Consider the following 18,729-nt stretch of genomic DNA (forward strand, 5'->3'; position numbering starts at 1 on the left):
AAGACCTCTTTAAAGCCTCTAAACTCTTGACCAAACATTTCACAGTGCCTTGCCTCACTTCCTCTCACTATTGTTTGGATTCTGGCACTCACTTAACCCTAACTAGGCCGGGGGGGGGGGCGGAGGCCTCCGAGAACCCCCCCTCGACATTCCGCGCGATGTATCGCTATTGCGAAAAGCTATCGCCGCGACGTTTCATGACTTTTTTCTTTCGAGTCTCTTGCATCTTTTGACACCAAATTTGTGATGCCCGGGCGCGCCGTTCCGAAGTTGCACAGAAATATGTAAGTGCATGTCAGACCAAAAATCGCTCAAAAACATGAATTCGTGTACAATTTCAATGCAATCTGTGCTTACAGGCAAATTTCATAAAAGCATGTTTATTTTGGTGTTTTATTGATTAAAATCAATTAATAACATATTTTCTTGTTCAGAACAATGTCACGGCAAATCGCATAAAAAAACAATGAAAAACATAAAGTTGAAAAAACAAGGATATACATAATTAAAAAAACAATAAAATATTTAAGAAATTTTTCACTAGGACACTAAAAAGAATATTTACACAAAAAAATGTGCTCGTTTTGAGCTTTATTTAGTGATTTATACCAAATTGTCTGATTTCATGCATCATTATGCATAAATTAGCATAATTTAGCACAAATGATAATTTCTTTAAAAATCAACTTCATGGTAGTTTAGATTACGTCATAGGCAGATCCAGAACATGGTCAGATAATAGATGCCATGTACCTTAAAAGGGTACATTATTGGTTTAAAAAACAAAAATCATTGTGAAAATAGTGTTTTTACCGTATTTTTACGCTTAAGTACTTGTCAAATGCAAAATATCAAAAGTATACCAACCCATACATTTCCTGAAAGGAAATTTATCAGGCTTTGAGATCACATGAAAGAAACTGGTTTCTTAGATCATTCTAGTGTGTTCTAAGGGAAAGAGTGCCATAAGGTGCAAAAATTGGCAATTGTACATCGTTCAAAATTCTCACCCATATACACATTGTGCCGTAGTCACATCCAAAGGTTTATAGACACACTAGTCCATAGCACCTATCAGTTTCTAATCAATATTTCTTAATATTTCTAAGCATTACACTTATATGAATTACATACCATTTTAAAGTTTACATTAAGCAGATTACAAAAATGATGACTGAATTTCAATATACAGTGCACTTCTGTTATAAAAATCCTTGGGACTGGCAGTTTTCTTTGGTTATAATGAAATTTCGCTATAACTGAACAAACACCGAATGTGATAAAAACACACAAACCATGCGTATACCTGTATATTGAATATTCATCACACACTTCAAAGCCATTTCAAATGGGATGCTATCTTATTAATTTTGTTTAAATGTTACATTTAAGAGAGAGCATACAATACTTTGTTTAAACTGTCATGCCTGGTTTCAAAACACATATTTAGAAAATGATGGTTTAGGATGCGGTTACAGTTTGTTATTACTAAGGATTGTTATTACTAAGGTTCGATACTCTGAAGGCGCCTTATTCTGAAGGTTCACCATTCCAGGATTCGTTATTCTGATAGTTTATTAATCTAAGAATTAAATGAGGTCCATTATTCTGAAGCTTCGTTCTTCCGAGGATCATTATTGCGAAAATTCATAATTCCAGGAGAGATTTAAGGTTCATTTTCAGAAGGTTTGTTCTTCCGAGAATGAATATAAGCTTCATTATTCCGCAAAGTTTTATTCAAAAATGAGAAAGGTTCACTATTCCCAAGGTTTGTTAATCTCAACATAAAATAAGGCTGTTATTCTGCTGGTTTGTTCACTCAAAAATTAGAAAGGTTCATTATTTCGAAGGTTTGTTCATCTAAAGACGATTGTAAGGTTTGTAATTGCAGAAGTTTGTTAGTGGACCCACCTTTTTTCACTTTTGGATTAATGTGCTTTTTTCATTTTCCGATCAACAAACGTTTGGAATACGGTAACAGAGATTCCTACCATTTTCGGTATCAGCCAATCTTCAAAATTTATTAGAAAACTATTTTATTGTTGGATTAACGAACCTTGAATACATATAGTGAACCTTTGAAATAACGCCACAATGTTTGTAATAATGTACGCTAATTCATTTCCAAACAAGGCAATCGCCAAATTGTGTCTCGCCCATTCGCGTACAAGGAATTAATATCTTTTATAACTCCCAGAAGTTAATTGACCTGCTTATGACCTTTGACCTTTTGGTGACCTTCAACACCCTAAGGGACATTTACCATCCAAGTTTGGTCACAAATGGACAAAGGGATCAAAAGTAATGAGCCATAATCGAAACGCGCCATAAAAACTTAACAGTGGGCCCTAAAAATTTGTTGACCCCTTTCTGTGACCTTTAACCTTGTGATGACCTTTAACTCCCCAAGGGACATCTGCCGTCCAAGTTTGGTCACAAACGGACATAGGGATCAAAAGTTATGAGCCACAATCAAAACGCGCCCTAAAAACATAACATTGGGCCCTAAAAGTTTGTTGACCCCTGTCTGTGACCTTTGACCTTGTGACGACCTTTACCTCCCCAAGGGACATCTTCCATCCAAGTTTGGTCACAAACGGACAAAGGGATCAAAAGTTATGAGCCATAAACGAAATGCCTCCTAAAAACTTAACATTGGGCCCTAAAAGTTTGTTGACCCCTGTCTGTAACCTTTGACCTTGTGGTTACCTTCAACTTCCCAAGAGACATCTACCATCACCAAAGTTTGATTGCCAGTGTAGCAACATGTGATGAGTTACGTGTGATAAGAGTCTTGCAAGTAAACTTTAACGTATGACCTCAATTGACCTTTGACCTTATCATGTGACCTCTTACGGCACCATTACATGAAGGTACCCCAAGTGCATCCATCACCCAAGTTTGATTGCCATTGTAGCAACATGTGTCGAGTTACATGTGATATGAGAGTCTTGCAAGTAAACTTTAACGTATGACCTCAAATGACCTTTGACCCTATCCTGTGACCTCCAACGGCACCATAACATGAAGGTACCCCCAGTGCATCTATGACCCAAGTTAGGTTGTAATCCAAGCAACTTATGTGAAGTTATTTGTCAAAAGAGAGTCTTGCAGGTAAACTTTAACATAGAAAAGAGAGTCTTGCACATACTCTTTCATGACCTCAAATGACCTTTGACATCATCACATGACCTCTGACAACACCATAACATGAAGATACCCCTAGTGCTTCTATCACACAAGTGTGGCTGCCATTGCTGTAACAGTTGTCAAGTTATGCATCATAAGAGAGTCTTGCAGGTAAACTTTAACATTTGTGACGGACGACGGACGGACGACGGACGGACGCCATTTGGATCCCTTAGTCTCGCCTTCACCTCCGGTGGGCGAGACAAAAAAAAAAAAAAACGACGGACATCTGGACATATATATCCAAATCTGTGTATTTCATAACAAGAAACTGTCGGAAAAACAAACCTTTATGCATTCCAGAGACTATGATTAATAACACAAGTTCTCCTCAGAAATGGTGTGTGACACACGGAGTGAATGCAGAGTGATGCGAAGTGCTAGCCTGCGCAAAGATGCTCAGTACATGCTTGTTCCACTATGTATTTTTGTAGTCTGTCAGCATTTTGTCATAATGAAGCACATTTCCTAAGTATGTTTTTCTTTGTCAATGGCCCTCAGAAGAGATTTCATTATAACAAAAAATTTGCTATAAGCGAATTTCGTACCATAGACTTTAATGGTAATAATTTTGGGACCAGAAGTTTTACTTTGTTATACTGAAATTTCATTATGACCGTGTTTGTTCTAACAGGAGTGCACTGTAAAGACAATAGATATTTGATAGCAACTGATTGACAAATTGCCCTACATTGACATAAATAAGCACTGAATTGATCAGTGTTTATATAGTAGTAACCATGAAAAAAAAATCATGGGCATACGAACTCGACAGAGGAATTTCATGAATTTGACAAGATATTTCACGTTGTTTCTTTTGGATAAGTGATAGCTATTCATAAATGTGATGCGTCATCACGTTACTTGTGCAAAGTCAGCGATCACAAAAGGAATAAAAACATGCGCAAAGGTGACTTTGGCAAAATTTCTTTAAAAAAAAAAGCGACAAGCATATTTCATATTGATTGGTACAAAGCTTAGCATCAGGCAAATGCATATTTGCAACCCCCCCCCCCCAAAAAAAAAAATGATATTCCTGACAATATGGCTTTTGGTGTGAGTTTCTTTAATTTGTCTCCCTCTACAAATGAAATTTGTTAACCCATTCAGGACGGTTTGATTTTGCTACATGCATTTCCCATAGATGTTTGCCCAAGTATACTGGGGACTTGTCCTCAACAGGTTAAGATTGCAACTGGGCAAGTCCACGGTATATAGGACACAGGTGCCAAAAATTCAAAATGTTTCAAACACCATACATTTTCAGACAATACTTGAGTTGAAGTTTTAAGAATCATTATGTTTTTCAATAAAAGTGGCCATTTTGTTTTTCAAAATGGCTGCCAAAGTATGCCTATAACTCAGTGGTAAAAAGAGTGTATTGTCACATAACTTACTCTCTGTATATCCACTTTACTAGGGGTGCACGTCACGAGACCGACACCCACGAGTCATACAGCCCACAAGTTATACAGCCCACGAGTCATACAGCTCACAAGTTCGACATCAAGTAATATAAGCCCAGAAGTTATACGGCTCACGAGACCGACACTACGCACAAAAGGCTCATGAGACCGACAGTAAGCAAACAAAGCCCACGAGACCGACTCTACACTTTAAAGGTCCACGAGACTGACGATATGCATACAAGGCTCACGAGACCGACATTACGCTAAAGAGGTTCACGAGACCGACCCTAAGCAAAGAAGGCCCACGAGACCGACAGGATGAACAGCGCCACCTATATACCAATAAATTGTATAGGGTGTCCTGATAATAGCATAGGAAGATATGAGAGATGGAAAAGAAGAGTTGCCATCTCCGGCAGGGTGTTATCCCATCAGTTGCCCCCCTCCTCCCCCCCCCCCCTGAAATGATCAGGATCTTTAATTGTGTTTGCATGGGCGTGTGTTTGTGAAAAAAAAAATGAACAAAGTACAGTAAAAGTGTGTAACAGATCTTTCTACAATAAACCTGTGAGGGTGTTGATTTAGTATTAATAAAAAATAAAAAATAACGTAGTCGTCTATTAAGGTAGCGTTAGGGATTCGGAAAAAAACCCCAGATGCATCCATGAAAACAGCTATTGTATTTCGCGATAAAATGTACTGTTCGGAGGAGAATAACACAAGCCACAAAATTGAGGTGAATCCCTGCGACATAAAATGCTTTAAGCAGTAGAATTACATCATAGTTACAGAGAAAATTACAAACAGATCTTATTGCAAAACGTCAAAGCAGGAGGGTAGAATATCTAAAATAGAATAAGTAACTAGTGAATCGGGAAAGAGAAGAGGTAAAATTTATATCTTGTCCATTTTCTAGCTAAAAACTGGGAAAGCCTATTAAAAATAGCACGATGGCATTATCAATGCTCTAAAATTAATCCATACATGCTTATTGTCCTCTTTTGAATTCATTTGTGTTTTTTGTCTCTTTTTTTTTGGGGGGGGGGGGGATGAAGAATACTAATTCTTCTATTTTTTTTTTTTGGGGGGGGGGGAGAGCGGGGGCATGAAGAACACAATTGAATTTTTCTACTTGATAACAATGTCGCTCCCTGACACACTTGCCCCCCCCAGAAGTATGTAGAAATACATATTTGATGATTATTTCATAATTATGTAGATGGTCACCCTCTTTCAATTGATAGCGTTACGAATTACACCCGCCCCTTCCTTTTAAAGCCCAAACAAAGTTCCCCCCCCCCAAATGTGAACGTATGCCCCAAGGTATTCGATGGGTAACGACGAAAATGCGAAATATTAACCAAAAAGGTTAAGTCTCAGTACTTACCCGAACGGGGTCAGGCTAAACTTGGACTCGGGGATAACTCGGCTTCGCTTTGACAGCGGGATGAGTTGTAATGGTTGTCCCTCTGATTGTAAAGTGTTGTCCTATGGGAGCGGCCTGTATAAACTAGCGCCTCGTGTTCTGGCTACTCGCAGTAATGGTCCGAGTTGTTACAACGCGCGCATCAAAAACCTCTTTTGCGCGCATGCAAAATTAGTGTGCGCCTATCAAGCACCTCTAAAACAATCAAAGGCGCTTGATAAACAACAACAAAAACTCCAAAGACCACGTGTTTCAGCAACTGAGGACCGCGCACTATCATTTTTGTTTTGTTTTGTACAGGATTACGTTAGCACGCACTTTCCTGTCCATTCAGTTAGGCCTCATTTGGTATTATGCAGTGGCCAGTAGAATGTGGCGATCACGAACTGCGTGTGAATTGTCTGAAGTAGGGTCGAATTTCCCCGAGACCGAGTTAGTCTGGAGCCTTCTGGAATAAAAGTCGGTTTTCCTACTATTATTATTTTTCTCAAAATACTCTAAACCAACTCATCATTCCGGCAAACCGCGTCAGCCAGGTAAGTTTCTTAGTGGACTCTTTCGATATATTGCAAGAAAAAATGAAATGGTGCTAGACGGGTTCTCAAGCACTTACCGAAACTTAGTTTTCACTTTAATACCAGAAATAAGGATACTTGCCATACTGGAGAGTCAAAATGAACACTCCAAAATGTGTAACATCAGTTTACCGAACCGTCATACACCAGTATGTAATGTCAGTTACCATGACAGTAATTATAACCGAGGCAAATTTTTTGACTTTAGGCCATTTCAATACATCTGGGAAGTCAAAGGTTATCAACAAAGAGCAGCAGTCCCTTTGATAGGGAATGATGTCATCACCATAGTATGTTCATGGTTACATTTTTTTTTCATTTTATTTATTTTTTTAAATTCATTTATTTATTTATCATAATTATCTTCTTTTTTTTTGGGGGGGGGGGGCTTGAGCTTTTGATTTTTGATTCAGCACATATTTAAGGCTAAATCATCTAGAAGTTTCGGGTTTACCACATGCAATATATGCACTCAAATTACTATATAGTTCATTCAGTCCCACGGAAAAATAAAGCTACCAGAGTTTGTAGGCCTAATCAATGATGTGGTTGCAAGCATGGTAACCATCTTTTCTATAAAAAAGCTTGTGTACAGCTATACCAACAGTTTTATAATGCTTACTAATGATTGCTTTTGCTAGCATTTTTCTTTTTTTTCTCGAAGCTTAGTGAAGTTTCCACCTCAAGGCAAATGCACAAATATATTTCTTTGCTTGCACTTAAATGTCTGGTTTAGTTAATATGGCGCATCTTGTATTATGGTACATAAGGCATGTACTGTCATTACTGTTTGAAACTTAACACTAATGTTGCTCAAAGTGAGAGGTAATTCTAGGGTAAAAAAAATTGTTCATTGTTGATTACTTTATTTCATTCATGCAGGGACATTTTGCAATACATGATGATTATGAATAGGAAGATTCGTTTATATTGATCTTAGAATTCTTTCGGTGCAAAGTCCTATATCTTGGTATCTGGGATGTATTTGCAAGCCTTGATATACCAGTGAAAAGGAAAAGAAAAACAGTTATATTACTTCAAGCAAGAAGTAAACCAATAATGCTCTTTTGACAAAAAAAGCATAATGTTTCTTCTTCACAGAAAAATATTAAAAGTGCATCACTTCATTTAAATCAATTGATGGTGGCGATCATTTTTAAAAAAAAATAATTTGTGGTCCTAACAATACCCTGAAGGAGAAGGAGTAAAATAAAGAAAAGAAAAAATAAATCAGTAGATTTCATACATACAGTTAAACTCGCCTAAGTCGACGTCACATATGTCGAATAATCGCGCAAGTCGACGATTTTAAAAAGTCCAGATTTTTCCCCATTGACTTACGTGTATTAATTCACACACAAGTCGAATTTTGTAAGTCGAATACTCGCCTAAGTCGAAGAAATTCCAAGAACACTTTCACGGAAAAACCATTGAATTCACTGTGCCTAAGTCGAATAAAATTTTATCGTGTAACAAATCACTGTCAAAATCATGAGACGCCAGTTTTTGTTTACATAAGACCCAGACTTCACGACGCTTCTCTCCCTATCTTTCCCCCTCTCTCCTCTTTCGACTCTTGCTAACTTTAGATGGAATGTGGTGTGGGAAAGTTGAGAGATTATGCAACCATTCTCTAGTCGCACGAATATTTTGGGTCTTTTGTTTTCGCACGCAGCCTCGCTGAAGGAACACTTTTCTCACTTGCTCCATGTGCTTGCTCCACTCGCAGTAAGGCGTTCGTACAGTACACATGCGTTCATCATGGCTCCAAAGAGAAAATTAACAACGAAGTCATATGAAGAGAAGTATGAAATCATTAAATTTGTGGAAGAAAACCCATTGAACAAAATAAGCGGGGGAAATGTGACGTATCCATGGTAAGGAAAATAAAAAAGAAACGTCCGAACGGAGAGGTGGGAGTTTTCATTATAGAATATCCAAAATAAAAATGTAAAAAGGCGGAAGTTTGGATGCATCCACGCACCATGATGTGCTCTGTTAGTTTTAATTTGTAATTTTACTTTCGGCTTCAATCATGCACACCCATTTTCAAATTATCATTTGCTAAATGATAAAGAACAAATCCAGTTCTACTAAAACTAATAAATGCGTTTGTTTCTTTTTCTGAACACTGATTAACCCGTTCCCTACGGGAACCTGGTTAGCTGTGAATTAAGTCAATGGAGATTTAAGAATTCAGTATGGTATGGGTTAAGTAGGTTAACATGTGTTTTTCAACTATTTTTACGCTACTGTCACACGGTGGAATTGCGATGATTTCATTAATTATTTCAGCTTTAATCATACACTCATATATTCAAATTATCATTTGCTAAATGATAATGAACAAATCCAGTTCTACTACTAGAAATGTCGCTAAGGCGACTGCTATGCCTCCGCCATAATGCATGATTCTCCTAATAGGTCTATAGTACATGTGGACAATGTATAATTACATTTTCACAATATTGGCAAAATATTGAAATTACATGTTTGTCACAAATGTGTTGAATGTTCACCTTCCTTTACCTAGGTTTAATTAGATGAATATGAGAGCATGTATTTGGGGATTCAAGGATTTTAACTTGACTTTGACCCATTCATAAGTGTATGAACACTGTAATTTTCAAGGTATGGAGAAAAAGTGTAACTTCTGTATTGAAAAGTACACTGTTACCATTTTCTTTTGGCCTTTAACCCTAAAATTCATAGGATAATCACTGTCAGGCAGAACATGCATAAATATGTAGTAAGTTTCAAGATAACTTGAGCAACTTCTGAGATATGGAGGAAAAAGTTAGTTCAGCACTTTCCCTTGATCTTTGACCTTTTGACCTTTGAGGCAAATCCCCCCCCCCAAAAAAAAAAAAAAAAAGAGAGAGAAAAAGAAAATTTCCACATAATCTAGGTTAAACATGCATACACCAAGTGCAAAAAAAAAAAAAAAAAAAAAAAAAATTGCTGGCATTACATAAATACATACATGAGGGAAATAGTAAAAATTTGAAGTGTTGCACTTGACCTTTGACCCCTGACCTTTGACCTTATGAACCCTAGATTCTCCAGATAATAACTGCCAGTCAGTACATGTATATATCCTATGTTCCATGAAGATACCTTGAACAATTTCCAAGGTATAGAGAAAAAAGCAAAGTTTTAATATTTTAACTTGACCTTTTGACCTTTGACCTCATGACCCAAAACTTTCACCAGAGAATCTTAATTGGGTAATACATGTATACACTAAGTTTCAAGAAAATATCTTGAGGCATTGCATAGATATGGAGGAAATAGTGAAATTTTACGTATTTGACCATGACCTTTTGACCTTTGGCCTTGACCATGTGCACCCAAAAGTTGATAGGCACAACTTCACCCCCTAATACACATACATGCCAAGTTTCATTAGGATACCTTAAAAGGTTTTGATAGTTACCCTGTCCACAAAATTTATTACGGACGGACGGAAGGACGGACGGAAGGACGGACGGACGGACAACCCGAAAACATAATGCCTCCGGCACCACTTCGTGGCGGAGGCATAAAAACTAATAAATGTGTTTGTTTCTTTTTCTGAACACCGATTAAGTAGGTTCCACATGCATTATTCAACTCTTTCTACGCTACTGTCACCTGGCGGGATCGCGATGATTTCACTAGTTATTTCTGCTTTAAACATTCACACTCATATTTAGATTATCATTTGCTAAATGATAATGAACAATCCAGTTTTACTAAAACTAATAAATGCATTTGTTTCTTTTTCTTAACACCAATTAAGTAGGTTCAACATGCATTATTCAACTATTCTTACACTACTGTCACCCGGCGGGATCGTGATGATTTAATTAATTATTAGGTGATCCGAGTATCCTCTCGGATCACCTTCTGTATCTGTACTGAATCTTTCTTCTTTCTTTGTTTCTTTCTTTATTTCTCCTCAAAAGTTGTGCAGAGGTTAGCTCAGAAAGTGCATTGCCTCTCAATGTCAAACTTACACCATATATGTATCATGTCGCAAAGACGACAGCGCAAGTAAAATCATAGTGATCAGTCGACCGTGACGTCACTATGACGTCATTATATGAAAACACATTTTCATTCATATCTCATTAATGGAATGGACATTTTCAATGAAATTTACGTCACATATATTTCAAGTCAAGCACATTTTACTCATATTATCAAAATTAATATTTATTATTAAAACGTGCGCGTACGCGCGCGTTGAAATATTTGTATGCTCCAATCGAGCTCAAAATCTTTTTGCACACGTTTCAGACCATTTAGAGCATTTTTTGAAAAATTGAAAAAATTGGACGGACGCGTACGCGCGCGCACATATACGCACGCACAGGTCATATGGAATAGAAATTTCCCGTTTTTTCACATTTATCATATGCCTGAAATGTCAAGGAATATTTCTTCCAAGTTTCAAGTCAATCCGACTCAATATGACGTCATACGGGCCCGTCAAAGTTGAAATTCCGCGCGCGCGTCAATGGCGATATACAATGCAACAATGCCAAAAAACCGCCAATTTTAAATCCGATTTTACTCGTCAGGATGGACGGTGACCTCCCATTTTCTTTACATATTTTGAAAGCTGATGAGTTGTACATATCATTTCATGGGTTGGCGATACTGAAAAAATGATAAAAAGATATCAAATTTCTTAATAAAGTAAAAAAAGTAAATTTTCAAAATGACGTCATCAAATTTCAAGTTCACTCGAGCGTATCTCGCTTATCCTTTGCCAATTTTCACCCAGTTTTCAGTATGTTGTAGCTTATTAAATGTACTTTCATATTTATAATTACAAAAATTTGATTGGATGACGTCATCACCTCGTAAAAATGGATTGAAAGCATCCTTGTAAAATTTGACCAGTTTACGTGTTATCTCTATGGGAGAGCAGTTTTTCTGGAAGTGAAAATTGACATGACTATCTTTTTCGAGCACTAGCTCACTTATGCTTCGGTGAATTTCTCCCAGATTTCGATATGATGTAGCTGAGACTTTGGGCTATCGTAAATGTGCCCTTCATTTTTTCATACGATGTCGGAATCACGTCCAAAAGCTTGGTTGAAATTAAAGCTTATCTTCGATGTATTTTCATATTAATTTCCTTTTGCAACTTTCTTTGCAATAACTCAAGAAAAACAAGTCCTATCTACCCAATATTTCGCACATGTTTAGTTCATGTTACGTACATCATTTCATAAAATAACAATTACTTGATCGGACACAATCTTCGGTATGTAAATTAGGGTCAAAGGTCATAAATGGTTCATCCTGTATCTAAGTGAATACATGTCCTATCTCTCCCATATTTTGCACACGCAAAGATCATGTTACAAGAATCATTTCACAAAATAACCACTCTTTGCTCAGATGTCATCTTGTCTGTGCAAAGTGGGGTCAAAAGGTCATATGTACTTCTTTCTGTTTCTTCGTTATGACGTGTTATCTCTATGGGAGGGAATTTTTCTAGATGTGAAAATTGACATGATTGTCTTTATCGAGCACTAGCTCAATTACCCTTCGGTGAATTTTTATCAGATTTTAATATGTTGTAACTTAGACTTTGCGCTATCGTTACGTGCCCTTTGTTTTTTCATATGATGTCGGGATCATGTTAAAATACTTGGTTGAAATTAAGCTTATCTTCGATGTATTGAGATATTTCTATGTTTCTGCAACTTTCTTTGCAATAACTCAAGAAAAACAGCCCCTATCACCCCCATATTTTGCACATGTTTAGCTCATGTCACGTACATTATTTCATAAAATAACAACTACTTGATCGGACAATATCTTGGGTATGTAAATTAGGGTCAAAGGTCACATATGTTTCATCCTGTATCTTGGTGAATACATGTCTTATCTTTCCCATATTTTGCACACGCAAAGATCATGTTACAAGAATCATTTCACAAAATAACCATTTTTTGCTCAGATGCCATCTAGGTTGTGCAAAGTGGGGTCAAAGGTCATATGTACTTGTTGCTGTATCTTCGTTATAGTGTATACAGATTTGGTACCAAAGGTGGCAGATATGACGACCTTTTCTAAATGAGAATCCAAACATCACACGGCCAATGTCTCTGAACACAGATGAAACCTGTCATGGTCATGCCTATTTCGATCAGGACTTGAATCATTGATTAAAAAAAAATCGGATCACCTTAATTTGTCAGTGATGACAAATTACAATCTCTAGTTTCGGATGTAATCATACACACTCATATTCAAATCAATTCAAATCATCATTTGCTAAATGATAATGAACAAATCCAGTTCTACTAAAACTAATAAATGCGTTTGTTTCTTTTTCTGAACACTGATTAAGTAGGTTAACATGCGTTTTTCAACTATTTTAACGCGATGATTTCACTAGTAATGTGCTTTAAACATACACTCTCATATTTATATTATCATTTGCTAAACGATAATGAACAAATCCAGTTCTACTAAAACTAATAAATGTGTTTGTTTCTTTTTCTTAACACCGATTAAGTAGGTTCAACATGCATTATTCAACTCTTTTTATGCTACTGTCACCCGGCGGGATCGCGATGATTTAATTATTTCGGCTTTAATCATACACACTCATATTTAAATCATCATTTGCTTAATGATAATGAACAAATTCAGTTCTACTACAACTAATAAATGCGTTTGTTTCTTTTACTGAACACCGATTAAGTAGGTTAACATGCATTATTCAACTATTTTTACGCTACTGTCACCCGGCGGGATCGCGATGAATTCATTAATTATTTCGGCTTTAATCATCCACGCTCAGCTAACCAGCAAAAGAACTGGAAGTCGGAACTAAAATTGGAAAGTATATGATGAGTTGCACACGCATTTCAATTTTCCATTTTTGGTCACAAGTGTTGCTACATGAAAAGTTCTTGAATGTGCTATTTTCTTTTTTTTTCGTTGCGCTCTGGTCTGACCTAATATCATGCACGCGTATCTCGCAAAAAAGGTAGACTTGCGGAAAACAACCATGAAATAGGCCGGTCGCACTGCAACAAAGTAGTGCAAGCTAGCTAGAGCTCGCATGCCCAGCCTAAATGCAGACTTGCGATACTGATAATTGCGCCTTTGGAAATAAGCAACCACGAGGTAGCGATATCGTCCGTCGAGTAAGCTAAGTAGACACAATTTTTTGAGAGTTTCTTTAATAAGAACACATGAGTGGCATATGATGCAAAATTATATACACTGAAATGACTGTGTTGTCAATATTCTGTGGTAAAATGCTTTAATGCAAATTTTATATCAAAATCAAAGCACTATCTCGATCCAAAAGTAATCATACATTCGTGTTATTAGATGACTGACGCTTCGATCATGCATGCAATTAATGCCAATCACATCACCAGCAGCGCTCATGTCACACATAAATGTATGTGTACACAAAGGCACCACGGCACCTTACACCACTGCAAGTCGATAGTCATACATACAAGTACACGTGCACTGCACATGAAGGACGCAATAGACACAGTATCTGTGTGAAGTTTATTACCAAAACGGTCTTAATACAAGAAACCACAAATTTGACAAACTGTTTTTCCTTTGTTGATAAGAGAAATCAAATACCATTTTAACAAATACCTTGGAAAAAATGATTTTCTCTGACTTTCCAGAAGAAATAGATGGATTCCCTGACTTTCCCTGACTTTTTGCTTCTGGAAAAAGTATTTTTAAATTCCCTGACTTTCCAGAAATTCCCTGACGAGTACGAGCCCTGGGTATGGATGAAGCTGCTGAGTTTTCAAAGCGGAAAGTAGGGGGAAAGTTACGGGCACGGGTAAATCAGAATTACACCTCTACATGCATTTCAAGCCACGGTATGGTAAACTGGAATCAATCACTGCTCAAATATCGTTCATATTCACTTCCCCAAGGTTTAACAAGGGTGTAAAGTAATCCGACCTGTGCCAAAGTAATCGGACCTGTGCCAATATTAATGCACTGTCCATGCAAAGTTAGCCGCGGTCCTGCCAGGCGACCCGTGCTGCGGCACACCGCTCCAGCTCTCGGCTCCGGAGTAGACAACATACATGTACATAATACATCGATGTGTGGTGTAACTGTAAGTCAATTTTTTTCGACTTACGCACAAGTCGAAAATTGCCTAAGTCGATGTGTTTTGCTCATTCCTGAGAAGATCGACTTATGCGAGCTTAATTGTATTTATGAGTCGATATTTGTATGTGTTTTTGCCCCATGACCTGAAAGATTTTTTTTTTTTTTCACACAAAAATATGTGCGTTTTGTGTAGTACTGCAGGGTATTATGGGTTGGGCGCTCTAAACAGACACTTTCCTGTTCATGTAAAAAAAAACAACAACAACAAAAACCCCTTAGTTATGTCAATATATCTATAAACTTGGAACTGTTGAATCTAAATGGCTCTGTGTAATCATAACTGCTTATTTTATTTCGTAAGTCTCGACATCAAGACTATGCACTACTGCGTATGAGAATATAGGAGATCCCACGTGCGTGCACGCGTTCAATTCGTGCGCAGCCGTGTTCTGGAAAGGAGCAGTTACGATCTTGCTCCAGCGTGATCGGGATTTTCTACCCCTTTTTGCCGTTTCTCCGAGATTTCTGTTTCCGGATTGCCTAAGAATCGTTACGGAAAATACAAGAACTATGGAGAAGCAATCTCCACCCTCTAATTCACCGCTTGCTGCCTTGCGTTTCCAATCCAAGATGGCTCCTGCGCAGCGGGATGCCAGCAGTTGCAGTGGAGCTGCATCTGCCGTAATGGACAGTACTAAGAAAAGTCCGAAACCACAGGGTGACCGCATAGCGGCGGCTGGAGGTGGTAGCGGGAAAGAAAAAACCGAGCAGGGTGAAACCTTGCTCAGAATCAGACGCTGGATCGTGATCTTTTTCTACTGTCGGTACGAATTCGGATTTGGCAGAATTCACCGGGAGGCTAAATAAACTCGAAAATCTTCTCTCCCGAGTCGTTGATGCTCTGCCCGGTGCATCGATGCACTACACGCAAGACGACTATGATTTGCCAACGGTGATAACACGTGGGGAATTCAATCGTGATTCGAGCGGGCTCGCGGAGTCACGCGATGAACATCTGCTGCCTACCGAGCGCGGTAGTATGCAGGGCGACGACCCAGATCAGGGCAAGGTGCCTGCCTTCGCAGCAAAATTCGCGGTACCTTCAGAGACTGGGCAGGCTATCGACGAAGAGCTAGCAAACTCCGTGACTTATTTAATGAGCAACAACCTGGAAGACAAAACGCTCGAGGATACAGCTCACAAATACCCTTGCCCGGCGAACTGCCAGTTGATCGACTCGCCGCGTGTAAACCAGACAATCTGGGACAACCTCAGCACAACTACTCGCACTCGCGATGCTAGGATCCAGAAAGTGCAAAGGTCATTAACTCGCAGTGTTAATGCGTTTCTCCACACACTCGACCCAGAGATAACTGAGGCCCAGCAAGATGCGCTTGCTCTCCTGTGCAACGCTAATTACAAATTGAATGCACTCCGAAAAGAACTGATTAGACCAGATCTGAACAGTAAGTTCACACACCTGTGCACGGCCACTCACCCCGTGACCAAGTACCTCTTTGGAGATGACTTGGGGAAAAAAGTCAGAGAGCTTCAGGACCAGCACAAGTCTGCTGCCGGGGTTATGAAAGCAGCAAAGCACTCGTGTCCACTGTACCATCCTTACCGACTTTCAGCCAAATCATCTCGCCGGCAGTTCAGAGATGCAGGTTGGATGAGATCACCAACTTCAGGCAACCCAAACAGGCCTTTTTTAGGCCCACGACCAGCTTGGCGGAAGCGATTTCAACCGCCACATACTTACACCCCTACTGCCTCCCGAGGGAGCCAGCTACCTGCTCAGAGGGCAGGCCAAGGGAGGAAGTAACTCCGACAGCAGAGACAGCAAAGGAGGTAAAGCCCACAAATAATTTGATCGGACCTGTTGGAGACCGACTGAAGTTATTTCATAACATATGGGGCAAGATCACTTCAGACCCGTACATACTCAATGCAGTACAAGGCTATGAGATTGAGTTTGAGCCAGATAAATTTCCACCAGTTAGAAGTTTACCCCTCCATCAATACAAGCACAATGAAGCTGACACAATGGCAATACAGGAGAAACTCCTGAACTTACAAGCCAAGAATGTTATAGAAACATGTGGTCATGAAGAAGGGGAGTTCATATCAAATATTTTCACGAGGCCAAAGAAAAATGGTGGAATTCAATTGATTTTGGACCTGTCAGATCTAAATGAGTGTGTTGTCTATCAACATTTCAAAATGGATAGCTTGAAATCAGCCTTGCCTCTTATCTCACCCAACTGTTACTTAGCTTCAGTCGACCTCCAGGATGCTTACTATTCAGTACCTATTCACTCCAATTGCAGGAAATTTCTGAAGTTTATGTGGCTTGATCAATTGTGGCAGTTTAAAGCCCTCCCAAATGGACTTAGTTCAGCCCCTAGACTATTTACTAAACTGCTAAAACCAGTTTTCGCTTCCCTCAGAGAACAAGGGCACACAGTGATTGGGTATCTGGATGACACTCTGATCTTAGGCAAGTCAAAGGAGGATGTTCATTTGGCAGTAAAAGCAACAACTGCACTACTGGCTGACCTGGGGTTCCTTATCCACCCACATAAATCTGTTCTGGTGCCAACTCAGAAATTATCTTTTCTTGGGTTCGATTTGGATACGGCAAACATGAAGGTTGAATTGCCAAGAGAGAAAGCTACTGAAATCAGACAGATGTGTATAGAGTTGAAGCACATGGAAAGTCCTACAATTCGATTCGTTGCCAAAGTCACAGGCAAACTTGTAGCTTCATTCCCTGCAGTGCAATATGGGCCTCTCTACTACAGAGAACTAGAAAGAGACAAAATCTGGTCCCTTCGTAAAGAAAGAGGACATTTTCACAGAACCATGACCTTATCAGAGGGTGCTATATCAGAATTAGAATGGTGGATACGTAGTATTAATTCCCAGTACAGTCCCATTCAAAGGAAGGCACCAGAGATGGAACTGTGCACAGATGCAAGTGGGAAAGGATGGGGTACTACTGATCAAGTCACAAAAACAGGGGGTCGTTGGAACCATACAGAATTAAATTTGGCGAGCAAGAACAAAATCAACTATCTGGAGATGTTAGCGGTGAGCATGGTACTGAAATCATTTTGCTCAAATCAACAAAATGTTCATGTTCTCGGTAGGGTAGATAACATGACTGCTGTGACTTACATCAACAATATGGGAGGCACCAAGTCTCCAGACTGCAATGAAATGGCTATTGCCATATGGGAATGGTGCATCAACAGAAATATTTGGGTAACTGCAGCACATCTACCCGGTTCCGATAACATTGAGGCAGACCAGATGTCCCGTAATTTCTCAGACAGAACAGAATGGATGTTAAGCAGAGACAAATTTCGGAGCATTGTAAATAGATTTGGGAAACCAGACATTGATCTGTTCGCTTCCAGACTGAACAGACAAGTAGAGAACTATGTCTCATGGAAGCCAGACCCAGAAGCTAGTGCAGTTGATGCCTTTACCATAAACTGGAAGACAATGAACTTTTACGCTTTCCCTCCATTCTGTCTTGTTTCTCGTTGTCTGCAAAAGATTCGTGCAGACCAAGCAGTAGGGCTACTACTCGTACCAGATTGGCCAACCCAGGCATGGTTTCCTCTATTACAAACGATGCTGTTAGAGGACCCTTTAATAATCAGAGACCAAAAGAAACTTCTTACTCAACCGGTGTCAGGGGAACCACACCCCTTAAATAAACATCTTTCTCTTCTTTGCTGCAGGCTTGGAGGAGACCATATGAGCTGCAAGGACTCCCCAGCGAAACTGTAAATATCATAGCACCATCGTGGAGAAAGTCTACCAAATCACAGTACAATGTATATATCAAGAAGTGGACTACGTTTTGTGAGGAGAAGCATCTCGACTTTTTGTATCCAAGTGTTCAGACAGTTTTAGCCTTTTTAAGTAAGATGTTCTATGTAGATAAAGCCAGTTATAGTAGTCTTAATACAGCAAGAAGTGCTCTTAGCTCGTTCATTACTTTGAAAGG

At 38.8% G+C, this 18,729-nt stretch overlaps 1 protein-coding gene across 6 annotated transcripts in view; it reads right to left on the reverse strand.

The window, feature by feature from the left end:
• The window catches only part of LOC139734683 (homocysteine-responsive endoplasmic reticulum-resident ubiquitin-like domain member 2 protein), a 136,394-nt gene that overhangs the window by 33,592 nt on the left and 84,073 nt on the right, over positions 1–18,729 (reverse strand). The window lies entirely within an intron of this gene.

Source organism: Diadema antillarum, unplaced genomic scaffold, assembly GCF_040938485.1.
Source record: "Diadema antillarum isolate AM-2024a unplaced genomic scaffold, OU_Dant_1.0 seq00000539_RagTag, whole genome shotgun sequence".
In the NCBI taxonomy this organism is placed as follows: Eukaryota; Metazoa; Echinodermata; class Echinoidea; order Diadematoida; family Diadematidae; genus Diadema; species Diadema antillarum.